This window comes from Pleurodeles waltl, chromosome 1_2 (assembly GCF_031143425.1).
Source record: "Pleurodeles waltl isolate 20211129_DDA chromosome 1_2, aPleWal1.hap1.20221129, whole genome shotgun sequence".
NCBI lineage: Eukaryota > Metazoa > Chordata > Amphibia > Caudata > Salamandridae > Pleurodeles > Pleurodeles waltl.
In genome coordinates, this window is record NC_090437.1 from 367,860,692 (window position 1) to 367,882,381 (window position 21,690).

Sequence of the window (21,690 nt, forward strand, 5' to 3'; positions counted from 1 at the left end):
TTTCCACCGCGGCCACGGTATCTCCACGGCCATCAGCACGGCGGTAAGCGGGATTTACCACCAAGGTTGCAATGAGGGCCTTAACATCTAAGTTTACCTTCCTGAATTGGGCCCAATGATTTTTAAAGTTTGAGTTACGAGTAGTGCCATAAATCACAAAGCACAAAGACAGTGGTTATTTTGTTTGCACAAAAGGGGGTCAGGTCTAGGTGTTAGCTCCATCTGCCAGTGACAAGGTAGGCATCATTTCAAGCTCAGGAGGGGATGTGGGCACAGCCCTATATATATATATATATATATATAAAATATATACATATATGTGTTAGGACCCAGTTTCTATAGAGAAAGTGTTTTTCTATTATCTAGATTATATATATATGAGAAAGGCGGAGACGCTGAAACGCGTTCCTGTGTTGATTGAATGAAATGCTATTTACACATTCACGGAGTGCCGGTTGCCTTATTGATGCATAAGGTATCGTTTATATATATATATATATATATACATATATATATATATACGACCATAAGCATTTTTTATTTTGCTAATAACTTTGGTGCTGTTTCAAAAACCTTCAAACAATTTTCAAAACTTGTGTCCTGTTCATTTCATGTGCTTGGACTTGTGCCTTCGCTGTGCACAGCTAATTACTCCATATACTATATAATTTATGACATCTTCTATGTCATCTTTGATGATATCACTGCAACATCTAAAATAAAATTATTGATAAGAAAACTGTGCATGGCGAGGACACAAGTTATAGTTACCTTAGTGCACGAGTTATAGTTATTTGAAATAACTAACTATAACTGCTGAATTTCTCTGGTTTTGTACATTCTCTGGTTTTGTACATTCAAACGTAAATTCAGAACCTAACTATAATGTCCCTGTAACCTTGTTGAATTTCTATGGTTTTTTTAACGTACAGTAATTTTAATGACTATACGTTAATCCAACCACTGCCATGCTTGGCTTTTGTCTGTGAGCGGTAGGAGTTGGCCAGAGGGCCTAGCCTGTGGCCAGGCCACGCATACATGCCCTTATAATTAACCAAACCCACACCGCTCACAGCCTTTGGCCATGTGCAGCGGAGGTTGTCAATAGGGCCTGACTCTCTCAGTGGATCTGTGAGTGGGTGAGTGAGTGTCCGAGTGGGTCTGAAAGTGAGAGTGGGAGTCTATGAGTGGGTCTAAGTGGGTGCATGAGTGTCTGAGTGGGTGTGTGAGTGGGTGCATGAGTCTCTGAGTGCATGTATGAGTGAATGAGTTAGTGTATGAATGAGTTCGTTAATGTTTTTTAAATTTAATTTTTTTTGTTGCACATCCTCGAATATTCTTGAATATTCAATGATATTCTTGAATATTCCTGAATATTGCACATGGTGAAGAAAATAAGTTTAAATCTATAATTTGACCCTCAATCACATCCCTGGGGGCAGGGTACCTCCACCCTGACCCCTTATCCCACTTATAATTTCTGTTTTCAGCCCCAGGGACCCTCTCCCATAACATAAAATGGCAGCTGCAACTTTCTAGTCAGGTTGCGGTCAGGCAATCACAGCATTCCTGTTGTTGTGCATGTTCATGAATTCACGACAATCCCTGTGAAAGCGTTGCCATGTATTCGCGACCAGAGATATCGAAATGTATTTTTCCTTGTATATCTTCTAAACTACTGAATGGATTCACACTAAAAAAGCCTAATCTGCGTACTGAAAGGTAGCTTTCTGCCAAATTCGTGTAATTCCATCAAGTGGTTTGAGTTGAAGTTGTTCAAAGGTCAGTTGGGATTAAATGTGGGAAACGCAACTTTTTTGACCCCCCCTTTTTCTCTGCCCCTGCTTGATGGCTCACCCCCAATCTTTCTATGCGCAACAACAATCACAGGGGCACTTTTTATTCGAAAATTTAGTGAAGATTCATCAAATGGTGCCACAGATATAGGCTAGTCAAAAAATATTTTTCTAAGGGAACATGGTCCTAACCATTACTACCTAGGGGCGACTGAAGCCCCCCCCCCTCCTGGTGACCACTATGCTCTAGGGGCCTATTTTTCATTGAATGCAGGGAGGCTGGGACTATAGTTAAACTAATGCAGGGGCCATGCGCCCCCCCCCCCCCAACAGCCCTGGGGACCACCATCTTCCTCAAAGTTTCTATGTGCAGCAACAATCCTAGGGGCACTTTTTGGGAAACTTTAGTGAAGATTTGTCAAACGGTGCCAAAGATATAGGCAAGTAAAAAAATGCTTTTTCTATTGAAACATGGTCCTATATAATTATCTAGTGGCAATTCTGTCCCACCTACCAGGGGCTTATTTTTCATTGAATGCAGGAAGGCTACGTAGCCCCCCACCGCCCTGGGGACCACTATGCTCTAGGGGCTTATTTTTCATTGAATGCAGGGAGGCTGCATGGCCCCCCTGCAGCCCCGGGGACCACCACCTCCCTGATACTCTAGTTAAAATGAATGCAGGGGCCATGTGGCCCCCCACAGCCCTGGGGACCACTATGCTCTAGGGGGTTATTTTTCATTGAATGCAGGGAGGATGCCTGCCCCCCCCCCCCTGCAGGCCCAGGGACCACCACTTCCCTGGGGCAAACATGAAAAAAAGAAGATAGGGGGTCCCTTTTGGACCTCTGCAGCCCCAGGGAGCACCATCTCTCTGGGGCTACATACATTGGAGGAGTGCTGTGCAGCTCCTCTCAAGAAGCCAACAATGGCCCTGGAGACCTCCACCCCACAGGAACAGCCCCTGCTATGTCTTGGTGTCCCCACCCCCGGACATAGCTGTTTGCTTTTGCTTGGTAGAAGCTGAAAGCTCCCACCAAGCAAAAGCAAACAAAGTCTGATTTCTGCAAGTCAGACCTGTCAAACAGCTCTCACTAGAAGAAAGCAGATTTTTCATCTATCTTCCTTGCATACAAATATGTGTGGGGGAAGTCAGATGAAAACATTGCTCCCCCAAGCAGAAAGCTGCTTTTAAAAGCAACTCCCTGCTTGGGGTGGGGGCAATGCTGGGTCTTGCAGGACACTGGGAGACAATTAGGACTGCGGGACCTTCAGGCTCCCCCCAGGTCCTGTCACTCTCTCTCACTCTCTCTCTCTCTTTCATGCCATAATGGGATGAAAGAGAGAGAGTTTGTCAATATAATGGTTTCTCCATGCAATGTCTTTAAATAGTAAAACTAGCAAGATGTTTGGGATGAATTTTATGGCCTCATTTGGATACAGAGTGGAACAGAGACACTTCTGGGGTAGGGTCCTGTGCTATCACTCAGTAGGCTGAAGGTTGAAAATCCTTGTATCGCTTAGCAGTGTGTTGGTTTATTTACTGGTGCTTGGACTGTTAATCCTTCTTAGTGATTGAACTTTCACATTTTTTTCTAATCACATGTTTGGGTTTGACTGTCATAGGTATGTCTGGAAGCATCACAGTAAGGAGTCACCTATGGCTTAAAGGTTACAGTCACAGACCCTCACAGTAAAAATTGAGGGTTCAATTTGTCCGAAAATATCTCATTCTAAGTATATCATTCATAAAAGCCTAAAAATATATCCATTTCTCTCAGTCTATGTATCTCTCTCTCTCTTTCAAACACTTTTTCCCACTAACACACCCACTCAGGCCCTTACATACCCAACCACAGACCCACTCAGACACTCATGCACCACTCACAGCCCCAGTCAGGCTCTCACACACACACTCACAGATCCACTGAAACCCACATGCACCCTCTCAGTGACAGCAGTGCTGGCTCGCACAGGAGGTGGGGAGCTGGCTGGGACCGCAAGGAGTTTTGGGCTCCCCAGATGGCTACAATGTTGCAAAAGCATGCAGTAATCTTCTGGCTGGAACTCTCCCTCTAACGTATAGGGTGCACAGAGATGTTTTATAAGAAAACAACTAATGTTCTAGGAAAACTGCCCTAAAGTAAAACATGCATGTTGCTGTGAAGTGGCAGAGATTGGGGAGTTCTACTTTATGCCATTAGCATATCGGAGACAGCCTAGAGCAGAGTACAGAATGAGGATGTCAGAGTACAAGGAATGAAAACAGTTTCTGTACTAAAGGTATAGAAGATAAAGGAAAATAAAACAACACTGCCGAAGAGAACTATAGAGCTTCTGCTCTGAAAATAAAAATGAACTGCAGAATTGCAACTAGGCTAAAGGACACAGGCTGCAGGCCTATAGCTAAAATAATGTGTCCATAAAGCTACTAAGGTACCCTCATGACACCCTCCCCTTGGCAGTTCAATGTGTAGAGGAAAACCCAATCAAAACTACATTGCAACTGCATTACAATGAATTAAAATATATGTATAAATGTCCAGGTTGACAAGCAAGCATACTGGAAGAAGGCCAAATTAAAACTGTGAAAAGTCAGTGACATTTTGAAAACTGCCATTTACATCCAGGACAATTGAATTGCGGAAAGATCCCACTTTGGCCGATGCTAAAGCAACCAAATTGGTGCCAAGGAAAACCAAAGAGCCCTCATGTTTCAAGACCTCAGCTCCAGCCAAGGTGGCAGTATTCCGTATAGTTCAAGATGTTAAAGTTCCCAGAGCCACTTGATCCAAAAAGGGTGATTCATAGGAGGCTTCCTGTATCGAAAACACCCTCAATGTGCATGTCTGGTAATGAGCCCGCATCGAAAATATCAACAGATCAGCGTCTAGTGAAAGTAAGTACTGCGTAGAAAGACACAGTTGTAGTGCATATTTGAAAAGGTACTAAAGTCAATGAAATGTGGGCTGAACATAGTCCAGTACCTGTCTGAATGACAGAGACCAGTTACACTCCAATTCCTCAAGTAGTGGTGCTCTGAAATACTGCATCATATATTCACAACACAGTTGCGCTAGTGGAACCACCATCAGTCTTCCTTGTTCAGATGGGGCGGCTATTATGAATCAAAAATGGCAGCAGCAGAATGCCACCAGTTAAGGACAAAGTAATTGGGATTCCCCCAAATAAACCTGAAAGTATTGAGTGTATGGTTGAAGGTATTCTGCCAAATACAGATGAAAAGGTGCTGACACAGTCAGAATCAACAGCCTTAAAGAAGTGTACAATCCCAGCAGTATTAGACAAATTAAATATTCATCCCATGAGTTCACCAAAGTGTCTCAGAAAGTTTGTGTGTAAAAGGTACTGTATTTTTGCAGATAACCTTGCTGCTTGAAGTGCAGAGATCTCACATGCAGATGTGAGCACTACATTTTTCTGAAACTAAAAATGTTTTAGTCTGCTTAGCTTGTCAAAATGTATATTAAAAGTAGCAATATGAGGCCAGGTGTCTGCTACTTTCACCTGTTGTGTACGGGGAAAAGGGAGTGAACACAATAAGTTACAATTTGGGAGACTAAAACGTTTTAGGCAATTCCGGCTCTCATTCCACAACAGCTCTTGCTGTTTAGAAGTATATAACTTCCATTTGAGAGCACCTTGAATGCTGGGTGAATTAAAGGGACAGGAACTCCCTTCATATAACGGCCAAATTCGCTGCTGAATCATTACATGCTCCATGCAAGGAAAGCTGTTTGCAAACCATAGAATTGCTCACAGAAGTCTTGCATTTGCTGCCGCTAAAAAAGACCTCTTTCATGCCATTGAAACATTTGTACAAAAAGGACAGCTCCCACACCTCATGGATGCAACTAACTCCCAACCTTTCATATCTGCCCCCGGGAAGGTGTTTTAAGCAGGATGTAAATTGAAGTATTGAAATAGGCAGATTAATAACCCCATGAATTAGCCATACTGCAGGTGGGATTTGCGCCACAGTAAAAGGCAACTTTTGAATTTTTCTATGTTCAGCATAGTATATGTTGCTTCTTTCTTAGCATTACTTGTTGTTGTTGAGCCAAATTAAATGCAGCAAACAGGACCTTGGCCCTCACTTAATGCAGTGGAATGAGATCATTTTTCAATGTCTGCAGTGTTCAACCTAACTGCATAATAGACCTAAGTTGACACTGTCCATGCTGTAAAGATGACATGTAAGTTTACATAATGTCGATTGAAGAGGAAATTATTTTGTTAAGAGTGTAAATGAAGTTAGACATGGTGTTAATCCATTATCTTCAAAGGCTAGTATTTTCCTGATCTATTTGCCTTAACTGGGCTGTGTCTTTTTTGTGTGAAAGTTTCCAAATCAAGTTTTAAAGTGCATATAAGAAGCGCTTTTTAAATTGTCTTCTCGGGCCTAACAGAAAATCTTGCAAGTTTGTGTTTTTAGACAGGAGACTGAGGCGTGCCTTCACAGAATATAGTGAGGATATTTTTAACTATTGCTGGCATAATTTTCCTACACTGTATGTTGTCACAGTAGCCAAATATTCTGGGAACACATAGTGAGGGTCCGGTCTGTTTGCTCTAAAATGCCCTTGTGAAGTTTACAAAATGTGTATGACAACAATTTCTGTCCACTGGCCACAATAAAAATCCACCAGTACCTGAACGTGGTGAGTTGAATGTTCCATTTTAGACCTACCCATTGATCTGATCTTCATTCGTATTAATGTATTTTTGACATTTGTAAAATTGTATGGGAGTGGGGATACTGAGCGTATTTAATTTTTTAATTTTCAGCAAGCCTAAACAATTTGTCTGCTGCACTGTGTCATTTAAAATATAATTTGTAAAGGCATCATGCATGTTGTTAATAAAGCTTCCCTTTCCTGTATTTGCCAATGTTTAGTTCACCAACCCCTCTCTCAGTCAATAACCTTCATCCAATATTCATAGCCTTCGATAGCTAACCAGGAAACAAATGAATCAGAATAAATCAATTCTGTATTAGTCAACAATACATTGTGCATTTCCATGATGGGCAATTAAAAATAATATGACACAGCATCTTTAACATTGTGCCCAGAAAAATATGTAAACTTATCCATGTATTTTTTAGAACTACCCACTGGTGGGGTAGGACAATGTTCCCATTGTGTATAGCTAAAAATAGTCTTTTGGGTATTTGCTCTATGAATAAAATGAGGTCCATAATAATTATAACAGAACATATCACTATAGTTTTCTTTTGTTTGGAAAATATCTAGGGGCAGATTTAAGAGCCCCTAGTACCACCTTAGTGCCGCCATAGCATCATTTTTTTTTACGCTAAGAGGGTGCTAAAGTGGCATTTTCCCACACCATTTTTCCAGAGTGGCACAATGCATGCATTGTGCCACTCTGCAAACCCTTGCTTCATATTATGCCTGTGCCAGGTATGATGCATGTAAGGGGGGTGTTCCTCCACTGGGCAGGTGAAAAAAATGGCGCAAAGAAATCTAAAAGTTTTCCTCGTGCCATTCTTTCAGCACTTTCAATGCCTGCTCAGAGCAGGTGTTGCAAGGTGGTTTCCATGATTTATTTATTTATGTACTCTGCAGGAGTAACGCCAAAATGGTGGCACTACTCCGGCAGAGTACATTAATAGCGTAAATAAAATTTACGCTATTGCCCCCTAACCTGCGCCATGGTTTGCTGTATTATAAATACGGCACACACATGGTGGTGGTAGGGGGACACTAAGGGGCACACACAAAGTGGTGCAGCACTAGGTGCAGCACTGCTTTTCTTAAATCTGCCCCATGGAATTTAAAGAACCTCAGTCTAACCAAATATATCAGAGGAAACTTTAACCCAATCAATCCTATCAGGAACTGGTATAGCTTAAATGTTCACTAGGGACCAGTCTTGATGGACCTTGTGTGAAGAAAAATGTGCAGAGCGTTCAGACAGGTAATGACCATGTATCAGTGAGAAAAAATTATGACAAACCCACTCCAAAGAAGAACAGTACAGTTAGTAAAATCCAGAGATAGTTCTATGGATGAAAGAAATACTTATCTTTAAGCCAAGTTATCAGCTTATGTGCTCTTGATGGTGGTATTGCGGAAGAAGTGGATGAGTCAAAAGAGGAATCATATCCATTGGCAAAGTATCTAGAAGCAGTTTGTGCAAAATTTGGAGCTGTGTTAGGAGTTGGAGAACTGACAGAAGTCTCCTTCACTGGTTCATAGGAGACAATTCCATCTGTTTGAGTTGCGTTTGTGTAGTAGTCTTCATTATTTCTCTTCTTTGCTGTTGTAGATGAACATAGTGGTACTAATGAAAGATCATTTCCCATCCTCCCCAAGCTTGGGGAAGTGTCAGCATTGCTGCTAAAAACCTAAAGAGGAGCATCCTGGTCTGTAGTCAGAAGGATTTCAGAACTACCCAGGAGTCCACTAGGTCTGCTGTGGAGGATTAGCCATATGGTGTAGCTTGACATTATCAATGGAGACAAAGCGATTTTCTTTTGATCCAGGCAGCTGGGTTAGAAGAACAATTGTGATACCGTGTATTGATAGGGCTGGAACAGGTGCATGATATGATGGACCAAACTACTTTTTCACAGCAATTTTTCCTTGTACTAGATTCCCAACGTATGAAATTCAGTTCACAGATGTTATTGGTGCATCCCCTAGTCCCAAGGAGATAGCATAGGCAGACACGTTTTCATCTCAGAACTGTTGTAATTCCTGCAAGACAGGGACACATTCATTTATGTCATAAGGTGTGTCTGCTGCCTCTGCACCAGAGTCATCAAGATCTGGAACATACATTTGGGTCTCAAACAGCACCTTATATGGGGTGTACCCTCCCAAGGACCTTCTGGGCAGATTATCAAGTGCTCTCTGGACTCCATACAGGTGACTAAGCCAACTACGACCCGTGCTTAGTACTCTTGCTGTCAAAGTTTGCATCAAGACTTGATTCTTTTGCACCACTACACTGTTACCCTCAGCGTGTTAGAGAGACAAGAAATGTAGTTGGACCCCTATGGAAGCCATGGTGTCCCTGAATGCCCTTGCAGTGAACGCAGGGCCCTGGTCAGAGTGGAAAGTCACAACTGCATATGTACGGATAAAGACATGCAAATCTTTAATAACAGCTTGAGTGTCAGTTGATCATTTTAGCCATGCCCATAGACATCTGCAGCATGAATCAAAAGTGACTAAGATGTATTTGTATGTGCTGTCAAATGTGAGGGGACCACAATGGTCCAGGTACACACATTGTAGCAGTTTGTTTGAAATTAAAGGGGGTGTCTGCAAGGGAGTTTTATAGTGGACCCTTTTATCTGCTGACAGATGTCACAGCAAAGGACATATTGTTTTGTCTGTTTGTATAGACCTAACCACCAATAGCATTTTTGGAGTAGAGAAATAATAGTCGCCACATCAGCATGAGCAAATGTAACTCCCTCATGTGACGCTTTTATCAACTCAGATCTTTGGTCTTCATTGGGGATCACAAGATCATCCACCCCCGGTATTGTTACTAAGGTAGTATTTAGGGTAAATTATGCGGTAGTAATATTTTGCAGGAAATGCCTTTGATAACGGCTTGCGATCAGCTAAAGGTTTAACATCAGCAAGTGTTTCATCATCTAACTTTGTTCCTGAACAAGGTATTACAGCAACAAAAGTCTAAGCTGCTAACTTGGCCACTTCATCAGCCAAGGTATTGCCTGCAACATGTGCTCCTGTACATTAATTTACCAGTGTATGAACCTATATGGGCATTGGGTAGCGTTTCCGTCAGATCTGCTACTTTCCCCCACAGTAACTTGTGTTTAATGTTGTTGCCTTTTGAATCTCTGAACCCATTTTGACACAGTAATGCAGATATTATTTTAAGTAATGGACACAGTAGTACGAATCACAGACTATCAACATTAGTTTGTTCTAGATCCGTGTATTCCAAGGCCATCACCGGAGCCTTGAATTCTGCTAGTTGTGTAATGCTGTCCCCTAAGATCTGCGTGTAAGTATTTTGTGGCTGGAATTCACCATCTTTTATGTAGCCACTCACAGCCACACAAGCACCAGAGTATTGGTGTTTTGTGCCTATGGCTGGTTGTCTAAACCATTAGTGTAAAAGATTGTTTGAAATTGATCAATTGGCAAAGTATTTGTCAGAATTGGATATTCCTTTTCATACTAAAGGAATTCTTGAGTTTGTAATTTTGGGTCTAAAATGTAGCCAACATCAGTGGCTGTCAGAGAAGTTGCCCACTGGATCCAATGTGGATGTAATGCTTTTGCATTAGGAATGCTAGCCCTTATGACAGCCTCAAGGGCTGGGACCAGAGAGACCACAATAATGCATTTCACCTGATCCAGAGGTCACTCTTTAATGACACCCATCTGGCAAGAAGTCAGAATTTTTCCTGTGGAAGCATTGTTCAGCTGTAGAGTACAGGTGTGATTTGTATGCAATAGGGAGGGTATAACCCTCTTTAAATGTTACATAGGTGAACCCAATGGCACCAGCAACTACTCTGCTGACCAAATGTGTTTTGTTGTTCCTTGTGTGTAAATGTTTTGCTGCGAGCCTGACTTGTTGAATGCTCTGAGAATGCATGTGTGTTTGACGGTCCAATTTTTACTTGAAAAGTAGGGTTGTATTAAATCATTATATTATTGGTTTAATGCATTGTGCATAATTAGGAATGTACGTTCTGCAAAAGTTTTAAATACCCAATAGGGACTGGAGAATTTTTTATGGTATTTGTTGGTTACAATTGTGCCCACTTTTGTTAGTCAGTGGGGCTGTAGGCTCTTGCCTTCACCTGATAGATCGTATCCCAAAAATAGGGCACTGAAAAAGGCAATTTTTGCTTTCTCAAAATTGAATTTGCAGCCAAATTCGTCAAATCCCACAACACTGCAGGCCACCCATTTCAGGTGGTGAATGAGATCATCATCCGTTAGGTCGATGTCATCAACATAGGACAGTGCTTCAGGCTCAATGTCATGTAAAATGGATGTTACATGTGCTGACAGCAGCTCAGGGCTGTTTTTATACCCCTGTGGAAGCCTTGAAAATGTGTCTGCAAGCCTAAAGTGCAAAGTGCTGTTAAATCCCTGCTTTTAGGCAATATATTTTATAGCAGAGGAAGCCGCTGGAAATATCCAATGTTGTTTTGTATTTTTTTAGCACTATTGTTAATGAGTGCTGTGATACGTGAGTTTTGAATAAGAAATGTGCATGTATGACTGTTTAAATGTCTGTCATCTTAGACTATTGTATATGAATAGTCTAGTTTTGCAACAGGAAATAGAGGATTGTTCATTGGTGAGACACAGGGCTCAATTACGCCCTAGTACTCTAGCTGTGTGAGAATCTCTCTCACACAAGTTTTAGCCTCATGTTTAATGAGATATTGAGGCTGAAGCTGTGGTTGGGACCTAAATGGTAGTATGGGGTAGGGAGAATCCTTATCCCACCCAACATGGTTGTGATACAGTATGGGGGCCTGTGCTAATGCCCAATCAAATGGGTACAAAGAGAACAAAGGCTTAATGATCTGTTCCCTCTGGTGGACTTCATGGATACATTCTGGCAGCCAATCCTTTTCAGCCAATAAAATGTCATAAATGCTAGTTAATTGTTTCCAAAATTTTATAGCAACTGTGCGCTCAATGTCTCCCTCTAAGTGTGAGTTAACAGTCTCGACTTCTATGAAGATGTCAGTTGCTTTTACCTCCAGATGCTCTAGGAGATTCCAGTAAACTCTTGTAACCTCTGCTGCGCTGTCTAGCAGGGCCAGTGCTTAGTTCCCATTCTCCAATAAAACTCTCATCTTGCATGGCATTTCATGCTCAAATAGCTGCCACTTTCTTCTTTTTGAATTGGGGTTTTTGTTGTGGACTTTTCACTTATTTTCCAACTGAAACTTCTGCTGAATGTTGTAAATCTTATTGAATTTTCACGTACACGTGTGTTGGTCTCTCACTGTGTTTATCTGGTGAGTCCAAAAAGGAACAAGATTGGTGTGTATCAGTATAATTATAGATTTTATATTATCCCTATTTAGCAAGTTATAGCATTTCACAGGGGTTTACGAAAGCAGAGATTCTCCCCTGTCTTTTTTGAATGTTTGCTTTTGTTTATCTCAGCATTTTTTAGAACCCTCAGTTGCTTGCTTGGTAGAATGCTTATTAGATTTACCCTGCAATTGTGGTTTACTAGGTCTGGCTCCCAAACTATCCCAGCCTATACTTTAATAGATTTCGGAAAAAGCTTGCGTTCTTGATCCTGTACAGGAATATCCCGGAGCCACATCCACACTGCTAGTGGTACTGCTTCCCCTTCAAGGTTAATTAATATTATTGAGGATACTGCAGCAAAGTTGTCCATTATATGTATCCCCAAATCCAGGGCCGGGGAAGCCCCGTATTCATATTGAATTTGTTTCAACACCTCCAGAAGATTGGCAAGGGTTGGTGTACCGTGTGTGGTAGTGTGGCAAATACCATGCTCCATGTTTTGCAGTTATCGACTGCTGGAACCATCCCATATGGCAAGCACATAGAGAATGTTCTGTGTTTATCCTGAGGTCACATATGGGGAAACACAGCTTCCAGCATGTTTATCTTTTGAGCTAACCAAAATGGAATCTCTTCATGTTTTGTGTATACTTTACCCATGATCTAATGCACCATCGCAGGGCTAATGCTGGTGTGACTACATACGGTTGTGCTGGAAAAGAGCGTGCTGGGTTAGTATTTAATGTTTGCATTACAACTGTACAAGAGTTTTTATATTGCTACAAGTTTAATATATAAGCGGCGAACCTCAGCTTCCGCCAAAGTGCCATCATCAGGACGCAGTGTATATGTGGCCAATTGAGGCTAGGTGGGACCATCATTACCCAGAGGAGCTAGCCTAACATGAAATATTGTGTGGGGAAGGGTGCCATCAAATGAGTTCTGGTGGTCTTGATCAGTTCTGTGGAGGAGGGGGCATGCGGCCACCTTTCCCCTCAAAATTTAGGCCAGACCCTGGGGGTGGCAAACCTGGGGCTGATATAGACTTGGAGAGTGGGTCTGTGCAGACCCCCTCCCCAAAACAAAATTAAGGGCCATATTTATACTTTTCGACGCACAACTGCGCCAACGCAGTTGTGCGTCAAAAAAATTAACGCCGACTAACGCCATTCTGAAGCGCCATGCGGGCGAGTATTTATTCAATTACGTTAGCCGGCGGAGCTGGCTGGTGTGCGTAAAAAAAAATGACTTACACCAGGCAGCGCCGGCGTAGGGGAATATGGAGCTTGGGCGTCAAAATATGGGGCAACTCAGGCTGAGGCAAAATTTTCGCCTCAACCCGAATTGCACTGGGCATGGTCATTGGGCATAGTGGCATGTAGGGGGGCACAAATCAGGCCCCCCTATGCCACAAAAAATATTTTAAAAAATTACTTACCTGAACTTACCTTAAGTTCAATGGGATGGGTCCCTCCATCCTTGGGCGTCCTCCTGGGGTGGGCAAGGGTGGCAGGGGGTGTCCCTGGGGGCATGGGAGGGCACCTCTGGGCTCCTTCCGAGCCCACAGGTCCCTTAACGCCTGCCCTGAGCAGGCGTTAAAAAATGACGCTAACGAGGGTAGACGTCCTTTTTTTTGACCCACCCACTCCCGGGCGTCATTTTTGCCCGGGAGTATAAATACGACGCACATGCCTCGGAGTCATTTTTTAGTAGGGAACGCCTCCCTTGCATATCATTAACGCAAGGAAGGTGTCCACGCAAAAAAATGACGCAAACTCCAAGATCTTTGGCGCTCGACGCGTCTAACGCCAAAGTATAAATATGGAGTTAGTTTTGCGTCGGATTTGCGTAAAAAAAAACGACGCAAATCCGGCGCAAACAGAGTATAAATATGCCCCTAAATATTTAGGGCCAGATGTAGCAAAGTGTTTGCACCTCGCAAACAGCAAAAAACGCTGTTTGCGAGGCGCAAAAAGCCTCGTTGCTATGCAGAAATGCATTTTGCGAGTCGGATCCGACTCGCAAAATGCATTTCCGACTCGCAAATAGGAAGGGGTGTTCCCTTCCTATTTGCGACTCGCAATGCTATTCAATTTCATTTGCGACCGCGAAAGCGGTCGCAAATGAAATCGCAGTTACCATCCACGTGAAGTGGATGGTAACCCAGTCGCAAACGGGAAGGGGTCCCCATGGGACCCCTTCCCCCTTGTGAATGGAAACAAAAATAATTTTTCAGAGCAGGTAGTGGTCCTATGGACCACTGCCTGCTCTGAAAAATACCGAAACAAAAGGTTTCGTTTTTTTTCCTAAGTACAGCTCGTTTTCCTTTAAGGAAAAACTGCTTTATTAAAAAGCAGTCACGGACATGGTGGTCTGTTGACTCCAGCAGGCCACCATCCCCGTGAGTGTCCATACTTGCAATGGGGTCGCAAAATGCGACCATCCTCATTAATATTAATGAGGTGGGTCTTTGCGACCCCATTGCGAGTTGCAGAAGGTGTCTGAGACACCTTTCTGCATACCAAATTGCGAGTTGCAATTTGCGAGTCGCACGGACTCGCAAATTGCAAGTCGCAATTTGTTTTTTTCCTACATCTGGCCCTTAGTTACTTGAGATAACTCAAACTATAACAGGTGGATTTCAATGGTTTTGTACATGTACAACGTGAGACTAACTATGATATCCCTGTAACCTTTGTTTTTTCCATTGAATTTCTATGTTTTTTAACATTTTATTTCCTAACTATAAGGTCCCTGTAATCTTTGTTTTTTTAGTAAGTGTATCTATCTATCTATATATATATATGTATATAAATGTATATATATATATATATATATATATATATATATATATATATATATATACATATATATACATATATATGTATAAATATACATATATATATATATATATATATATGTGTGTATATATATATATATATATATATATATATATATATATATATATATATATATATATATAGGCAATGCAGCAGTCAGTGTCAGGCTCTCCCTGCTCCCTAGGACCTGCCCCAGGAGACTTGGCAGCCTTCTTGCCCCCTCGACATTCTCCAGCTCTCCTGGGTCCTGCTCCCAGCACTCCAGATTCCTGCTTTCCCACATCCCCAGTGCCACTCACTCCCAGGACCTTTAATGGAGGCTGCAGCATGGCTCAATTGTGTAATCCTGACCAGTTCTGCTCTGACTGCTTACAGTGAACGCAGTCCTGCCAATCCTGACAGTCATCCAGCAGTAGTTAGATCCAGCCTCTCTCTGCCAATAGGACCAATGACAAGGTCTCCTGACAGACTTCATGCTCTGTAGCCACTCTCTCTTGCGTTCCACTCCTACTTCCTGCGCTCATGATTTCTGCTCTCCCATCTCCCCAGTGCCACTTTCCCACTCCCAGGACCTATTTAATGGAGACTAAACATAGCTAGTTCTCCCTTAACTGCTGCCAGCAACTGCGGACCTGCGTGACAGTCATCCAGCAGCAGTTAACATCAGGCTCTCTGTGCCTCTAGGACCAGCGCCAAGGTCTCCCCAGAAGTCTGTTCTCCTGCCCTCCTGTGTCCCACTCCCACACTCTAGGTTGCCGCTCTCCCACCTCTCCAGCACCCCTCCAACTCCCAAGACCTATTTAATGGAGGCCGCAGCATGGTCATGCTACCAGTGTGCCAAGGTGTGCCAAAGGCAAGCCTGTCTGCACCATCTGTCCACGCCCATTGCAAGGAACTCTGGATCTCTAGTCTCCCACAGCTACTCAGCCATCAATCTTTGTACCCTAGTCCCCAGTTGCAACAACAACTGCTGCCTTGCATCTCCCCTCTCCACAGCGGGACCTTCCACCTGTCACCACTGCAGCTTCACCTCCACTCCAGGACCGTTCACTTACACTGAATCAAGCATGCTGCGTCATCACTGGCTAAGACCCCACCAGATAAACTCAGATTCGTCCTACTCAACACCAGGTCTCTCTGCACACACGCCTCTAAAATCTGGGATACCATCTCCACCCTCGCCCCCAAAGTAACATCACAGAAACCTAGCTCACCCTGTTGTGTAGCCATTTTAGTTATAGCTCAATACACATTATTTTAGCACACTAGGCCTGCCGCTGTGCACTTTAAACTAGATATATTCTATTCAGCTTTGTTTATTATTTTAACAATAGCCACATTCGCGGTCTTGTTTTATTTCTCTCCATCTAGCTGTTCTTTGTCTAGGCCAGCACTGTGTTCTTAAAGAAGACATTTCTTTCACTCTGTGCTTCTCTCAAGGCTGCAGTAAGATAGGTTGCCGGTAAACGTGGTAACATTTTGTCTCTGTTATTCATATAAACATACACATCCTTACATAGGGACGTTTTCTCAGAACATATTATAAACACACTTCCCTGTCCCATACACGTTAGAGGGAGATTCCAGCCAGATGACCACGACTGTATGCTGATTGCTGAACGCTTCGCTACAGCTGCTTATGCAGACTACAGGCCTTTGCTCAGGTATGGGGGATGAAGTCTTCCCAGGGGACCCTGAGGGACAGAAGTAGAGCTTAGCTTGCTGTGCTCTAATATAGCCTAGGTAGGTCTTAGTCTATTGACTCTGGTGACAATATGGCAGCATTATTTCTATGCTTTACTCTCCATTTCACAATTTTAATCCTGTCAAGCTTTATTAAAACCTTATTGAAACATATACTGCCACTGTTTGTCCTTGTATATGTGAGACTAATGCAACTGAGAGAAACGGATGAGATCTAAGTGACCACAATTTCCCTGAGGAGTCAATTGTGTCATGCGCTCGGCTGCCTGATCATCCCTGCTCTTGGGTAGAGATGAGGCACTGCTAGTTAGCCGGAACAAAACGCAGATTGGGGGCACAGGTGTCACCTGTAGTGGGTTAAGACTCAGTCTCCCACATGCAGGCAATTCTGCCAATAAAATCCAGTAGTCTCATTAGAATAATGAGACCCTACGCGACAACCCCAGCATCAACCCAGGACATCGCCACAGTAACAACCATTGGATACAAGATGAAACACAATGACTTCACAACCAGACAGGGAGGAGGAAATGCCGTCATACACAATGACTCGATCACCTGCACCATCATCGATGACCAGGCACGCGAATCATGGAACACATGAACTTCCAGGTCAGCACCAACAATAACACCACCATCAAAGCCTTAGGTACAGACCACCAAGACCATGGACCAGAACCAGCAATGCCCTCAATGAATTCATCATCCAACTCGCCTTTGAATCTGAACACTATATCTTCCTGGGAGACCTCAACTTCCACCTAGATGACCCCAGTGACACCAACTCCATTGACCTCCTGGAAAGACTGGGCAGCATCGGCCTCAAACAGCTCATCACTGACCCAACCCACAAAGCAGGACACACACTAGACCCCATCTTCACATCTAGCAACAGAATCAGATACAACCACACCTTAGATATCACCTGGTTGGACCACTCCATCGTACACTTCACTATCACCGGATAGTCCTGCACCATCCCTAACCATTGCAGCGTCCCTTTCTGCAGCTGGACCAAGGTCATTCAGCAACAATGGACTGACACCCTCTGTATCACACAGCCCAAATACTCCACCAGGCTGGACCACACAGAACTTGAATGACTGGATCACCAGTGTCACTAACTAAGTCGCTCCCACCAAACCAGACAGAATCCACAGACCCTCCAAACAAGCCAACTGGTATATCCCAGAACTCAGCACATTGAAACACAGGTGCAAAAAACTTGGAAGAATATGGCGCACAAGCAGGAACCAAATCAACAGAGCCACTTTCAAATCAGCCCTTAACGACTACCAGTGACAGATCAGAGCAGCATAGAGGGATGCCCTGACCTACTGAATCAAAACCAGCACCAACCAAACCAAGGAACTCTTCACCAACGTCCAAGAGTTCACCTGCCCTGCAGCAACCGAAAACTTGACCTCTGCATCACCGAAGCTCTGGGACACCCTTGCTGACCATTTCCACAACAAGATAGCAACTGTCTATAAAAACTTCAGTCCCCAAACCTCCAACCCCCTCTGCCTCCAATCAAACACCACAGCCAACCACCCGCTCAGTGCTTGGAAACAACTCAGCTCATCAAACACAACCTCTCTTATGAACTCCATCAACTCTGGAGCATCCACCGAACCTTGACGCAACAACTGTTCAACCTCAGAAGAGACAAGATCAGCCACTAACTCACCAGCATCATCAACACCACGCTAACCATGGCCACCTTTCCCGACACCTGGAAACACAACAAGGTCAGCCCTTCCTCAAGAGACCCGTGGCTGATCTTGAATGAACTCCAAAATTACCAGCCCTTCTCACTGCTCCCGTTCCCTGCCAAAGTCCTGGAGAAGGCCATCAACCTCCACTCACAGAACACCTGGAAAAAAACATCCTGCTAGACCCCTCCCAATCAGTATTCAGAACCATACACAGCACCGAGACAGCTCTGATTGCCACAATAGACAACATCTGCCCCCTATTCGACAGGAGAATCAGCGGCCTTGATCCTGCTTGATCTTTCCTCCACCTTCGACACAGTCTCCCACTACACACTCAGCAATCACAGATGACGTGCGCAGATAGATGCCATACTTTCTCACACGGCACACCCAGAAAGTCTGCCTCCCTCAATTCACATCACAAGCCAAGCCCAAAATAAGCTGCATTCCCCAGGGCTCTTCTGTCAGTCTAGTTCTCTTCAGCATCTACATGACACCACTCACAATTTCAGATTGCGCGTCAACCTCATCTCTTATGCAGAAAAAACAGAGCTAGTCCTATCGCCCTCTACAGATCCCACCTAAATGAAGAAAAACTTCCACAACTGTATGAAGAGCGTCTCAGCATGGATGAAGGACAACTGCCCAAAGCTTAACATCGACAAGAAGGAAGTTCTCATCTTGATCAAACACACCACCCTCTGGAACGCCTCCCGGTGGCCAGCTAAATTCGGACCTACACGCACTCCGAAATACCATGCCCGCAACCTTGTCATCATTCTAGACAGTGAACTCTCCATGAATCATCAGGTCAACACCGTCACCTTAGCTAACTTCCACATTCTCTGCATGCTTCGCAAAATCTTCAAGTGGCTCCTTATCAACACAAGAAAGACAGTAATGTATGTCCTTATCACCAGCCGACTGGGCTGCGGCAACGTACTCTATGCAGGCACCACCACTGAACTCATGCAAAGGCTCCAGTCAATCCAGAATGCAGCCGCCAGACTGATCCTGAACTTTCCCAAGAGAGCCTACATCACCCAGCACTTGAACGATCTCCACTGGCTCCCAGTCCAGAAGTATATATATATATATATATATATATATATATATATATCCTAGTGGCAGTCGCCACTAGGTAGTTCTCGTTAGAACATAGTTTCTTGAGTTTCCATAGACGGAACATTTTTTGTTCTATTTATAACTGTGGCACTGCTTGACAAATCTTCATTCAATTTTTAAAAATTATACTTTGGTCCCAAAACACATTTTCCTCATTCATTTTTCTATAGGACCTTTAGACATGCCTACTGCCTAAACCTCTGAACGGAACTACACAAAATTTGACAGGAAGCTAGATCATGTTCCACAGATTGTGCTTTCGGTGGAAATCCATTCAGTAGTTTTGGAGTAATTTAAAGCCAAAAAATATAGATATCTGAGGCCGTCAATTCTCGGTGGATTCATTGCAGATTGAAATACGGATCTACGAGCCACGGGGAGAATCTGATTGGCTGGCCGCAATCTGCCGCCATTTTATTTTTGGGGGAAAAGGTTTTCTGGGGCTGAAATCTTGGTAGAATGTAAATGATGGGGTCAGGGCAGAGGTTCCCTGACCCCGTGGGGGTTATGTTGTTGTGTAAAAATAGTGAAAATGGGCTTTAAATGCCATTAAAAAAAATATATTTTTTTTGTTTCTGAGATCCGTGGGTCCATCCATGGGGCTCAGCATGGCCACCAGTGTGAATCCACGGGTTAATCCGCAGAGTTTGCAAAACGTCAAAAAATATATATATTCACACACTTAAACACCCAGGAAAACACCCTTATACTCACTCTCACACACAGACACTGTCACATCAACTCTCACATCCACACAGTCTCATGCTCACTGTTACACTCAGAGAGACACTCTTACACTCATTCTCACATCCGGGCTGACACTGTCACACTCACTCTCACACCCAGGCTCTCTCATACTCACTCTCACACCCATACAGACACTCTCACACCCACTGTCACTTCTAGATAGCCATTGTTTCCAGGATTCTCAAATGCTCAGAGACGCTGTCACATCCACTCTCACAGCAAGATACCCAGTGTCACAGGCACTCTCACACACCGAGACACACTGTCATATCCACTTTCACACTCACACAGACACTCTCACGGTTTCTCTCGCACTCAGAGAGACACTCTCACACCCACTCTCACATCCAGGCTGACACTTTCACACTCACTTTCACACCCAGGCTCTCTCACACTCCTTCTCTCACCCAGAGAGATGCTCTTGCACTCTGTCTCACATCCAGAGAGACACTCTGACACTCACTCTCACACACATACAGACACTCTCACCACCAGTCTCAAGACGCTGTCATATCTACTCTCACAGCAAGATACCCACTGTCCCAGGTACTCTCACACCCAGAGGCACACTGTCTCATTCACTCTCACACCCACAAAGACACTCTCACAGTCACTCTAACACTCAGAGAGACATTCTTACACCCACTATCACATCCTGATGACACTGTCACACTCACTCTCACACCCAGGCTCTCTTACACTCACTGTGACACTCAGAGAGATGTTGTCATGCTTCGTATCACACCCAGAGAGACATTCTAACACTCACTGTCACACCCATACAGACACTCCCACTCCCATTTTGAGAGCAAGATAGCTACTAGCACAGCCACTTAGACACTCAGAAAGACGCTGTAACATCCACTCTCACACCCACACCAACACTCTCATGCTCATTCTTACACTCAGAGTGATACTGTCACACCCACTCTCACAACCAGGTCACACTGTCACACTCACTATCACACCCAGGGTCTCTCACACTCATTATCACACCCAGAGATATGCTCTTGCACTTCATGGCATACCCAGAAAAACACTCTGACACTCACTGTCGTACCCATACAGACACTCTCACAGCAAGATAGCTATTGTGTCTGGCACTCTCACATGCACAGAGACACTGTCACATCCACTCTCTTAGCAAGATACCCACAGTTGCATGCACTTTCTCTTTCAATTTCTCATAAAGTACTGAACGGATGTTTACCAAATAACCAAAACCACACATACTAACAGCTAGCTTTCTGCCAAAGTTGGTGTAATTTTGTCCAGCGGTTTGGGCTGTAGTTGTGGTAAAATGTCCTATAGACATTAATATAAGAAATGCAATTTTTTAACCCTCCCCATTTCTCAGACCCCACTTGACAATTACCCAAAATTTCCTTTGCGCAACAATCACTGGCACACCTTGTTGGAAAATTTTACAAAGATTTGTCACACGGGGCCAAAGATAAAGGCAAGTAAAAAAAAGCATTTTCGATGGAAACATGGTCCTAACTATAACTACCTAGTGGCAACGTATAGATTTACACATACATGCTATGGTAGCCTTTAGAGGACTCAGGAACATGATGGACCCCATTTAGATGCATTGGAGTGAATGGCAGGTTTTGAGGGTTTCAAAAGGGAGACTGTATAAACATTTAGTTACTATATAATCATTTGTTGATGTTACCATTCTCATTTTTGGAACTGTGGTGTGTTCTAAGGTGATTTTAG